Source organism: Telmatherina bonti (assembly GCF_933228915.1).
Source record: "Telmatherina bonti genome assembly, chromosome: 12".
Taxonomy (NCBI): domain Eukaryota; kingdom Metazoa; phylum Chordata; class Actinopteri; order Atheriniformes; family Telmatherinidae; genus Telmatherina; species Telmatherina bonti.
Window position 1 is genome coordinate 40420795 of NC_136610.1, and position 12315 is coordinate 40433109.

Consider the following 12315-nt stretch of genomic DNA (forward strand, 5'->3'; position numbering starts at 1 on the left):
AGACGGTTCCGAGACGTGTAAGAGACGGGTCCGAGACATGTAAGAGACGTGTTCGAGAGGTGTCCGTGGCTTGTCCCGAGACGGTTCCGAGACGTGTAAGAGACGGGTCCGAGACATGTAAAAGACGTGTCCGCGACGTGTAAAAGACGTGTCCGCGACGTGTAAAAGACGTGTCCGCGAAGTGTAAAAGACGGGTCTGCGACGGGCTCGAGACGTGCCCGAGAAGTGTCTGAGATGTGTAAGAGACGTGTCCGGAAAGGGTCTGACACGTTTCCGAGACGGGTCCAAGAAGGGTCCAAGACGAGCAAGAGACAGGTCCGAGACATGTAAGGGACGGATCCGAGACGTGTAAGATATGTGTCCGAGACGAATCCGAGACGGATCCGAGACGTGTAAAAGACGTGTCCGCGACGTGTAAAAGACGTGTCCGCGACGTGTAAAAGACGGGTCTGCGACGGGCTCGAGACGTGCCCGAGAAGTGTCTGAGATGTGTAAGAGACGTGTCCGGAAAGGGTCTGACACGTTTCCGAGACGGGTCCAAGAAGGGTCCAAGACGAGCAAGAGACAGGTCCGAGACATGTAAGGGACGGATCCGAGACGTGTAAGATATGTGTCCGAGACGAATCCGAGACGGATCCGAGACGTGTAAGAGACGTGTCCGAGACGTGTAAGAGACGGACCCAAGACGTGTCCGAGACGTGTAAGAGACGGGTCCGAGATGTGTCCGAGACGGGTCCGAGATGTGTCCGAGACGGGTCCGAGACGGGTCCGAGATGTGTCCGAGAAGGGTAAGGGACGGATCCGAGACGTGTAAGATATGTGTCCGAGACGAATCCGAGACGGATCCGAGACGTGTAAAAGACGTGTCCGCGACGTGTAAAAGACGTGTCCGCGACGTGTAAAAGACGGGTCTGCGACGGGCTCGAGACGTGCCCGAGAAGTGTCTGACACGTTTCCGAGACGGGTCCAAGAAGGGTCCAAGACGAGCAAGAGACAGGTCCGAGACATGTAAGGGACGGATCCGAGACGTGTAAGATATGTGTCCGAGACGAATCCGAGACGGATCCGAGACGTGTAAGAGACGTGTCCGAGACGTGTAAGAGACGGATCCAAGACGTGTCCGAGACGTGTAAGGGACGGGTCCGAGATGTGTCCGAGACGGGTCCGAGATGTGTCCGAGACGGGTCCGAGATGTGTCCGAGAAGGGTAAGAGACGGGTACGAGACGGGTCCAAGACATGTAAGAGACGTTTCCAAGACATGTAAGAGACGGGTCCGAGACATGTAAAAGACGTGTCCGCGACGTGTAAAAGACGTGTCCGTGACGTGTAAAAGACGTGTCTGCGACAGGCTCGAGACGTGCCCGAGAAGTGTCTGAGATGTGTGAGAGACGTGTCCGGAAAGGGTCTGACACGTTTCCGAGACGGGTCCAAGAAGGGTCCAAGACGAGCAAGAGACAGGTTCGAGACATGTAAGGGACGGATCCGAGACGAGTAAGATATGTGTCCGAGACGAATCCGAGACGAATCCGAGACGGATCCGAGACGTGTAAGAGACGTGTAAGAGACGTGTCCAAGACGTGTCCGAGACGGGTAAGAGACGGGTCCGAGACGGGTAAGAGACGGGTAAGAGACGGGTCCAAGACATGTAAGAGACGTTTCCAAGACATGTAAGAGACGGGTCCGAGACGGGTGAGAGATGTGTCCGAGACGGGTCCAAGACATCTAAGAGACGTTTCCAAGACATGTAAGAGACGGGTCCGAGACGTGTAAGAGACGGGTCAGAGACCTGTCTGAGACGTGTAAGAGACGTGTCCGAGACGGGTCCAAGACATCTAAGAGACGTTTCCAAAACATGTAAGAGACGGGTCCGAGACATGTAAGAGACGGGTCCGAGACGTGTAAAAGACGTGTCCGCGACGTGTAAAAGACGGGTCAGAGACCTGTCCAAGACGGGTCCGAGACGTGTAAGAGACGGATCCAAGACGTGTCCGAGACGTGTAAGAGACGGGTCAGAGACCTGTCCAAGACGGGTCCGAGACGTGTAAGAGACGGATCCAAGACGTGTCCGAGACGTGTAAGAGACGGGTCAGAGACCTGTCCAAGACGGGTCCGAGACGTGTAAACGACGGATCCAAGACGTGTCCGAGACGTGTCCGAGACGTGTAAGAGACGGGTCCGAGACGGGTCCGAGACCGGTCAGAGACGGGTCCGAGACGGGTCCGAGACGGGTCCAAGACATGTAAGAGACGGGTCAGAGACCTGTCTGAGACGTGTAAGAGACGTGTCCGAGACGGGTCCAAGACATCTAAGAGACGTTTCCAAAACATGTAAGAGACGGGTCCGAGACATGTAAGAGACGGGTCCGAGACGTGTAAGAGACGTGTAAGAGACGGGTCAGAGACCTGTCCAAGACGGGTCCGAGACGTGTAACAGACGGATCCAAGACGTGTCCGAGACGGGTCAGAGACGTGTCCAAGACTGGTCCGAGACGTGTAAGCGACGGATCCAAGACGTGTCCGAGACGTGTCCGAGACGTGTCAGAGACGTGTCAGAGACGGGTCCGAGACATGTAAAAGACAGGTCCTAGACGTGTAAAAGACGTGTCCGCGACGTGTAAAAGACGTGTCCGCGACGTGTAAAAGACGGGTCTGCGACGGGCTCGAGACGTGCCCGAGAAGTGTCTGAGATGTGTAAGAGACGTGTCCGGAAAGGGTCTGACACGTTTCCGAGACGGGTCCAAGAAGGGTCCAAGACGAGCAAGAGACAGGTCCGAGACATGTAAGGGACGGATCCGAGACGTGTAAGATATGTGTCCGAGACGAATCCGAGACGGATCCGAGACGTGTAAGAGACGTGTCCGAGACGTGTCCGAGACGTGTAAGAGACGGATCCAAGACGTGTCCGAGACGTGTAAGAGACGGATCCGAGACGTGTAAGAGACGTGTCCGAGACGTGTCCGAGACGTGTAAGAGACGGATCCAAGACGTGTCCGAGACGTGTCCAAGACGTGTCCGAGACGGGTAAGAGACGGGTCCGAGACGGGTAAGAGACGGGTAAGAGACGGGTCCAAGACATGTAAGAGACGTTTCCAAGACATGTAAGAGACGGGTCCGAGACGTGTAAGAGACGTGTCCGAGACGGGTCCAAGACATCTAAGAGACGTTTCCAAAACATGTAAGAGACGGGTCCGAGACATGTAAGAGACGGGTCCGAGACGTGTAAGAGACGTGTAAGAGACGGGTCAGAGACCTGTCCAAGACGGGTCCGAGACGTGTAAGAGACGGATCCAAGACGTGTCCGAGACGTGTAAGAGACGGGTCAGAGACCTGTCCAAGACGGGTCCGAGACGTGTAAGAGACGGATCCAAGACGTGTCCGAGACGTGTAAGAGACGGGTCAGAGACCTGTCCAAGACGGGTCCGAGACGTGTAAACGACGGATCCAAGACGTGTCCGAGACGTGTCCGAGACGTGTAAAAGACAGGTCCTAGACGTGTAAAAGACGGGTCTGCGACGGGCTCGAGACGTGCCCGAGAAGTGTCTGAGATGTGTAAGAGACGTGTCCGGAAAGGGTCTGACACGTTTCCGAGACGGGTCCAAGAAGGGTCCAAGACGAGCAAGAGACAGGTCCGAGACATGTAAGGGACGGATCCGAGACATGTAAGATATGTGTCCGAGACGAATCCGAGACGAATCCGAGACGGATCCGAGACGTGTAAGAGACGTGTCCGAGACGTGTAAGAGACGGATCCAAGACGTGTCCGAGACGTGTCCGAGACGTGTAAGAGACGGATCCAAGACGTGTCCGAGACGTGTCCAAGACGTGTCCGAGACGTGTCCGAGACGTGTAAGAGACGGATCCAAGACGTGTCCGAGACGTGTAAGAGACGGGTCCGAGACGAATCCGAGACGGATCCGAGACGTGTAAGAGACGTGTCCGAGACGTGTAAGAGACGGATCCAAGACGTGTCCGAGACGTGTAAGAGACGGGTCCGAGATGTGTAAGAGACGGGTCCGAGATGTGTCCGAGACATGTCCAAGACATGTAAGAGACGTTTCCAAGACATGAAGAGACGGGTCCGAGACATGTAAGAGACGGGTCCGAGACATGTAAAAGACAGGTCCTAGACGTGTAAAAGACGTGTCCGCGACGTGTAAAAGACGTGTCCGCGACGTGTAAAAGACGGGTCTGCGACGGGCTCGAGACGTGCCCGAGAAGTGTCTGAGATGTGTAAGAGACGTGTCCGAGACGTGTAAGAGACGGACCCAAGACGTGTCCGAGACGTGTCCAAGACGTGTCCGAGACGTGTCCGAGACGTGTAAGAGACGGATCCAAGACGTGTCCGAGACGTGTCCGAGACGTGTAAGAGACGGGTCCGAGATGTGTAAGAGACGGGTCCGAGATGTGTCCGAGACGGGTCCGAGATGTGTCCGAGACGGGTCCGAGATGTGTCCGAGACGGGTAAGAGACGGGTCCGAGACGGGTAAGAGACGGGTCCGAGACGGGTCCAAGACATGTAAGAGACGTTTCCAAGACATGTAAGAGACGGGTCCGAGACGGGTAAGAGATGTGTCCGAGACGGGTCCAAGACATCTAAGAGACGTTTCCAAGACATGTAAGAGACGGGTCCGAGACGTGTAAGAGACGGGTCAGAGACCTGTCTGAGACGGGTCAGAGACCTGTCTGAGACGTGTAAGAGACGTGTCCGAGACGGGTCCAAGACATCTAAGAGACGTTTCCAAAACATGTAAGAGACGGGTCCGAGACATGTAAGAGACGGGTCCGAGACGTGTAAGAGACGTGTAAGAGACGGGTCAGAGACCTGTCCAAGACGGGTCCGAGACGTGTAAGAGACGTATCCAAGACGTGTCCGAGACGTGTAAGAGACGGGTCAGAGACCTGTCCAAGACGGGTCCGAGACGTGTAAGCGACGGGTCCGAGACGTGTCCGAGACGTGTAAGAGACGGGTCCGAGACGGGTCCAAGACATGTAAGAGACGTTTCCAAGACATGTAAGAGACGGGTCCGAGACGGGTAAGAGATGTGTCCGAGACGGGTCCAAGACATCTTAGAGACGTTTCCAAGACATGTAAGAGACGGGTCCGAGACGTGTAAGAGACGGGTCCGAGACGTGTAAGAGACGTGTCCGAGACGGGTCCAAGACATCTAAGAGACGTTTCCAAAACATGTAAGAGACGGGTCCGAGACATGTAAGAGACGGGTCCGAGACGTGTAAGAGACGTGTAAGAGACGGGTCCGAGACGTGTCCGAGACGTGTAAGAGACGGGTCCGAGATGTGTCCGAGACGGGTCCGAGATGTGTCCGAGACGGGTAAGAGACGGGTCCGAGACGGGTCCAAGACATGTAAGAGACGTTTCCAAGACATGTAAGAGACGGGTCCGAGACGGGTAAGAGATGTGTCCGAGACGGGTCCAAGACATCTAAGAGACGTTTCCAAGACATGTAAGAGACGGGTCCGAGACGTGTAAGAGACGGGTCCGAGACGTGTAAGAGACGGGTCAGAGACCTGTCTGAGACGTGTAAGAGACGTGTCCGAGACGGGTCCAAGACATCTAAGAGACGTTTCCAAAACATGTAAGAGACGTGTCCGAGACGGGTCCAAGACTTCTAAGAGACGTTTCCAAAACATGTAAGAGACAGGTCCGAGACATGTAAGAGACGGGTCCGAGACGTGTAAAAGACGTGTCCGCGACGTGTAAAAGATGTGTCCGCGACGTGTAAAAGACGGGTCTGCGACGGGCTCGAGACGTGCCCGAGAAGTGTCTGACACGTTTCCGAGACGGGTCCAAGAAGGGTCCAAGACGAGCAAGAGACAGGTCCGAGACATGTAAGAGACGGATCCAAGACGTGTAAGAGACGGGTCCGCGACGTGTAAAAGACGTGTCCGCGACGTGTAAAAGACGTGTCCGCGACGTGTAAAAGACGTGTCCGCGACGTGTAAAAGACGGGTCTGCGACGGGCTCGAGACGTGCCCGGGAAGTGTCTGAGATGTGTAAGAGACGTGCCCGAGAAGTGTCTGACACGTTTCCGAGACGGGTCCAAGAAGGGTCCAAGACGAGCAAGAGACAGGTCCGAGACATGTAAGGGACGGATCCGAGACGTGTAAGATATGTGTCCGAGACGAATCCGAGACGGATCCGAGACGGATCCGAGACGGATCCGAGACGTGTCCGAGACGTGTGAGAGACGGATCCAAGACATGTAAGATATGTGTCCGAGACGAATCCGAGACGTGTAAGAGACGTGTCCGAGACGTGTCCGAGACGTGTAAGAGACGGATCCAAGACGTGTCCGAGACGTGTCCGAGACGTGTCCGAGACGTGTAAGATATGTGTCCGAGACGAATCCGAGACGGATCCGAGACGTGTAAGAGACGTGTCCGAGACGTGTAAGAGACGGATCCAAGATGTGTCCGAGACGTGTCCGAGACGTGTAAGAGACGGGTCCGAGATGTGTAAGAGACGGGTCCGAGATGTGTAAGAGACAGGTCCGAGATGTGTAAGGGACGGATCCGAGACGTGTAAGATATGTGTCCGAGACGAATCCGAGACGGATCCGAGACGTGTAAGAGACGTGTCCGAGACGTGTAAGAGACGGATCCAAGACGTGTCCGAGACGTGTAAGAGACGGATCCAAGACGTGTCCGAGACGTGTCCGAGACGGGTCCGAGATGTGTAAGAGACGGGTCCGAGACGTGTCCGAGACGTGTAAGAGACGTGTCCGAGACGTATAAGAGACGGGTCCGAGACGTGTAAGAGACGGGTCCGAGATGTGTCCGAGACGGGTAAGAGACGGATCCAAGACGCGTCCGAGACGTGTAAGAGACGGATTCAAGACGTGTCCGAGATGTGTCCGAGACGGGTAAGAGACGTGTCCGAGACATCTAAGAGACGTTTCCAAGACATGTAAGAGACGGGTCCGAGACGGGTCCAAGACATGTAAGAGACGGGTCCGAGATGTGTAAGAGACGGGTCCGAGACGTGTCCGAGACGTGTAAGAGACGTTTCCAAGACATGTAAGAGACGGGTCCGAGACATGTAAGAGACGGGTCCGCGACGTGTAAAAGACGGGTCAGAGACCTGTCCAAGACGGGTCCGAGACGTGTAAGAGACGGATCCAAGACGTGTCCGAGACGTGTAAGAGACGGGTCAGAGACCTGTCCAAGACGGGTCCGAGACGTGTAAACGACGGATCCAAGACGTGTCCGAGACGTGTCCGAGACGTGTAAGAGACGGGTCCGAGACCGGTAAGAGACGGGTCCGAGACGGGTCCGAGACGGGTCCAAGACATGTAAGAGACGGGTCAGAGACCTGTCTGAGACGTGTAAGAGACGTGTCCGAGACGGGTCCAAGACATCTAAGAGACGTTTCCAAAACATGTAAGAGACGGGTCCGAGACATGTAAGAGACGGGTCCGAGACATGTAAGAGACGTGTAAGAGACGGGTCAGAGACCTGTCCAAGACGGGTCCGAGACGTGTAACAGACGGATCCAAGACGTGTCCGAGACGGGTCAGAGACCTGTCCAAGACTGGTCCGAGACGTGTAAGCGACGGATCCAAGACGTGTCCGAGACGTGTAAGAGACGTGTCAGAGACGTGTCAGAGACGGGTCCGAGACATGTAAAAGACAGGTCCTAGACGTGTAAAAGACAGGTCCTAGACGTGTAAAAGACGTGTCCGCGACGTGTAAAAGACGTGTCCGCGACGTGTAAAAGACGGGTCTGCGACGGGCTCGAGACGTGCCCGAGAAGTGTCTGAGATGTGTAAGAGACGTGTCCGGAAAGGGTCTGACACGTTTCCGAGACGGGTCCAAGAAGGGTCCAAGACGAGCAAGAGACAGGTCCGAGACATGTAAGGGACGGATCCGAGACGTGTAAGATATGTGTCCGAGACGAATCCGAGATGGATCCGAGACGTGTAAGAGACGTGTCCGAGACGTGTCCGAGACGTGTAAGAGACGGATCCAAGACGTGTCCGAGACGTGTCCAAGACGTGTCCGAGACGGGTAAGAGACGGGTCCGAGACGGGTAAGAGACGGGTAAGAGACGGGTCCAAGACATGTAAGAGACGTTTCCAAGACATGTAAGAGACGGGTCCGAGACGTGTAAGAGACGTGTCCGAGACGGGTCCAAGACATCTAAGAGACGTTTCCAAAACATGTAAGAGACGGGTCCGAGACATGTAAGAGACGGGTCCGAGACGTGTAAGAGACGTGTAAGAGACGGGTCAGAGACCTGTCCAAGACGGGTCCGAGACGTGTAAGAGACGGATCCAAGACGTGTCCGAGACGTGTAAGAGACGGGTCAGAGACCTGTCCAAGACGGGTCCGAGACGTGTAAGAGACGGATCCAAGACGTGTCCGAGACGTGTAAGAGACGGGTCAGAGACCTGTCCAAGACGGGTCCGAGACGTGTAAACGACGGATCCAAGACGTGTCCGAGACGTGTCCGAGACGTGTAAGAGACGGGTCCGAGACATGTAAAAGACGTGTCCTAGACGTGTAAAAGACGGGTCTGCGACGGGCTCGAGACGTGCCCGAGAAGTGTCTGAGATGTGCAAGAGACGTGTCCGGAAAGGGTCTGACACGTTTCCGAGACGGGTCCAAGAAGGGTCCAAGACGAGCAAGAGACAGGTCCGAGACATGTAAGGGACGGATCCGAGACATGTAAGATATGTGTCCGAGACGAATCCGAGACGAATCCGAGACGGATCCGAGACGTGTAAGAGACGTGTCCGAGACGTGTAAGAGACGGATCCAAGACGTGTCCGAGACGTGTCCGAGACGTGTAAGAGACGGATCCAAGACGTGTCCGAGACGTGTCCAAGACGTGTCCGAGACGTGTCCGAGACGTGTAAGAGACGGATCCAAGACGTGTCCGAGACGTGTAAGAGACGGGTCCGAGACGAATCCGAGACGGATCCGAGACGTGTAAGAGACGTGTCCGAGACGTGTAAGAGACGGATCCAAGACGTGTCCGAGACGTGTAAGAGACGGGTCCGAGATGTGTAAGAGACGGGTCCGAGACGTGTAAGAGACGGATCCAAGACGTGTCCGAGACGTGTAAGAGACGGGTCCGAGATGTGTAAGAGACGGGTCCGAGATGTGTCCGAGACATGTCCAAGACATGTAAGAGACGTTTCCAAGACATGAAGAGACGGGTCCGAGACATGTAAAAGACAGGTCCTAGACGTGTAAAAGACGTGTCCGCGACGTGTAAAAGACGTGTCCGCGACGTGTAAAAGACGGGTCTGCGACGGGCTCGAGACGTGCCCGAGAAGTGTCTGAGATGTGTAAGAGACGTGTCCGGAAAGGGTCTGACACGTTTCCGAGACGGGTCCAAGAAGGGTCCAAGACGAGCAAGAGACAGGTCCGAGACATGTAAGGGACGGATCCGAGACGTGTAAGATATGTGTCCGAGACGAATCCGAGACGGATCCGAGACGTGTAAGAGACGTGTCCGAGACGTGTAAGAGACGGACCCAAGACGTGTCCGAGACGTGTCCAAGACGTGTCCGAGACGTGTCCGAGACGTGTAAGAGACGGATCCAAGACGTGTCCGAGACGTGTCCGAGACGTGTAAGAGACGGGTCCGAGATGTGTCCGAGACGGGTCCGAGATGTGTCCGAGACGGGTCCGAGATGTGTCCGAGACGGGTAAGAGACGGGTCCGAGACGGGTAAGAGACGGGTCCGAGACGGGTCCAAGACATGTAAGAGACGTTTCCAAGACATGTAAGAGACGGGTCCGAGACGGGTAAGAGATGTGTCCGAGACAGGTCCAAGACATCTAAGAGACGTTTCCAAGACATGTAAGAGACGGGTCCGAGACGTGTAAGAGACGTGTCCGAGACGGGTCCAAGACATCTAAGAGACGTTTCCAAAACATGTAAGAGACGGGTCCGAGACGTGTAAGAGACGTGTAAGAGACGGGTCAGAGACCTGTCCAAGACGGGTCCGAGACGTGTAAGAGACGTATCCAAGACGTGTCCGAGACGTGTAAGAGACGGGTCAGAGACCTGTCCAAGACGGGTCCGAGACGTGTAAGCGACGGGTCCGAGACGTGTCCGAGACGTGTAAGAGACGGGTCCGAGACGGGTCCAAGACATGTAAGAGACGTTTCCAAGACATGTAAGAGACGGGTCCGAGACGGGTAAGAGATGTGTCCGAGACGGGTCCAAGACATCTTAGAGACGTTTCCAAGACATGTAAGAGACGGGTCCGAGACGTGTAAGAGACGTGTCCGAGACGGGTCCAAGACATCTAAGAGACGTTTCCAAAACATGTAAGAGACGGGTCCGAGACATGTAAGAGACGGGTCCGAGACGTGTAAGAGACGTGTAAGAGACGGGTCCGAGACGTGTCCGAGACGTGTAAGAGACGGGTCCGAGATGTGTCCGAGACGGGTCCGAGATGTGTCCGAGACGGGTAAGAGACGGGTCCGAGACGGGTCCAAGACATGTAAGAGACGTTTCCAAGACATGTAAGAGACGGGTCCGAGACGGGTAAGAGATGTGTCCGAGACGGGTCCAAGACATCTAAGAGACGTTTCCAAGACATGTAAGAGACGGGTCCGAGACGTGTAAGAGACGGGTCCGAGACGTGTAAGAGACGGGTCAGAGACCTGTCTGAGACGTGTAAGAGACGTGTCCGAGACGGGTCCAAGACATCTAAGAGACGTTTCCAAAACATGTAAGAGACGTGTCCGAGACGGGTCCAAGACTTCTAAGAGACGTTTCCAAAACATGTAAGAGACAGGTCCGAGACATGTAAGAGACGGGTCCGAGACGTGTAAAAGACGTGTCCGCGACGTGTAAAAGATGTGTCCGCGACGTGTAAAAGACGGGTCTGCGACGGGCTCGAGACGTGCCCGAGAAGTGTCTGACACGTTTCCGAGACGGGTCCAAGACGTGTAAAAGACGTGTCCGAGACGTGTCCAAGACGTGTCCGCGACGTGTAAAAGACGGGTCTGCGACGGGCTCGAGACGTGCCCGAGAAGTGTCTGACACGTTTCCGAGACGGGTCCAAGAAGGGTCCAAGACGAGCAAGAGACAGGTCCGAGACATGTAAGAGACGGATCCAAGACGTGTAAGAGACGGGTCCGCGACGTGTAAAAGACGTGTCCGCGACGTGTAAAAGACGTGTCCGCGACGTGTAAAAGACGTGTCCGCGACGTGTAAAAGACGGGTCTGCGACGGGCTCGAGACGTGCCCGGGAAGTGTCTGAGATGTGTAAGAGACGTGCCCGAGAAGTGTCTGACACGTTTCCGAGACGGGTCCAAGAAGGGTCCAAGACGAGCAAGAGACAGGTCCGAGACATGTAAGGGACGGATCCGAGACGTGTAAGATATGTGTCCGAGACGAATCCGAGACGGATCCGAGACGGATCCGAGACGGATCCGAGACGTGTCAGAGACGTGTAAGAGACGGATCCAAGACATGTAAGATATGTGTCCGAGACGAATCCGAGACGTGTAAGAGACGTGTCCGAGACGTGTCCGAGACGTGTAAGAGACGGATCCAAGACGTGTCCGAGACGTGTCCGAGACGTGTCCGAGACGTGTAAGATATGTGTCCGAGACGAATCCGAGACGGATCCGAGACGTGTAAGAGACGTGTCCGAGACGTGTAAGAGACGGATCCAAGACGTGTCCGAGACGTGTCCGAGACGTGTAAGAGACGGGTCCGAGATGTGTAAGAGACGGGTCCGAGATGTGTAAGAGACAGGTCCGAGATGTGTAAGGGACGGATCCGAGACGTGTAAGATATGTGTCCGAGACGAATCCGAGACGGATCCGAGACGTGTAAGAGACGTGTCCGAGACGTGTAAGAGACGGATCCAAGACGTGTCCGAGACGTGTAAGAGACGGATCCAAGACGTGTCCGAGACGTGTCCGAGACGGGTCCGAGATGTGTAAGAGACGGGTCCGAGACGTGTCCGAGACGTGTAAGAGACGTGTCCGAGACGTATAAGAGACGGGTCCGAGACGTGTAAGAGACGGGTCCGAGATGTGTCCGAGACGGGTAAGAGACGGATCCAAGACGCGTCCGAGACGTGTAAGAGACGGATTCAAGACGTGTCCGAGATGTGTCCGAGACGGGTAAGAGACGTGTCCGAGACATCTAAGAGACGTTTCCAAGACATGTAAGAGACGGGTCCGAGACGGGTCCAAGACATGTAAGAGACGGGTCCGAGATGTGTAAGAGACGGGTCCGAGACGTGTCCGAGACGTGTAAGAGACGTTTCCAAGACATGTAAGAGACGGGTCCGAGACGGGTAAGAGATGTGTCCGAGACGGG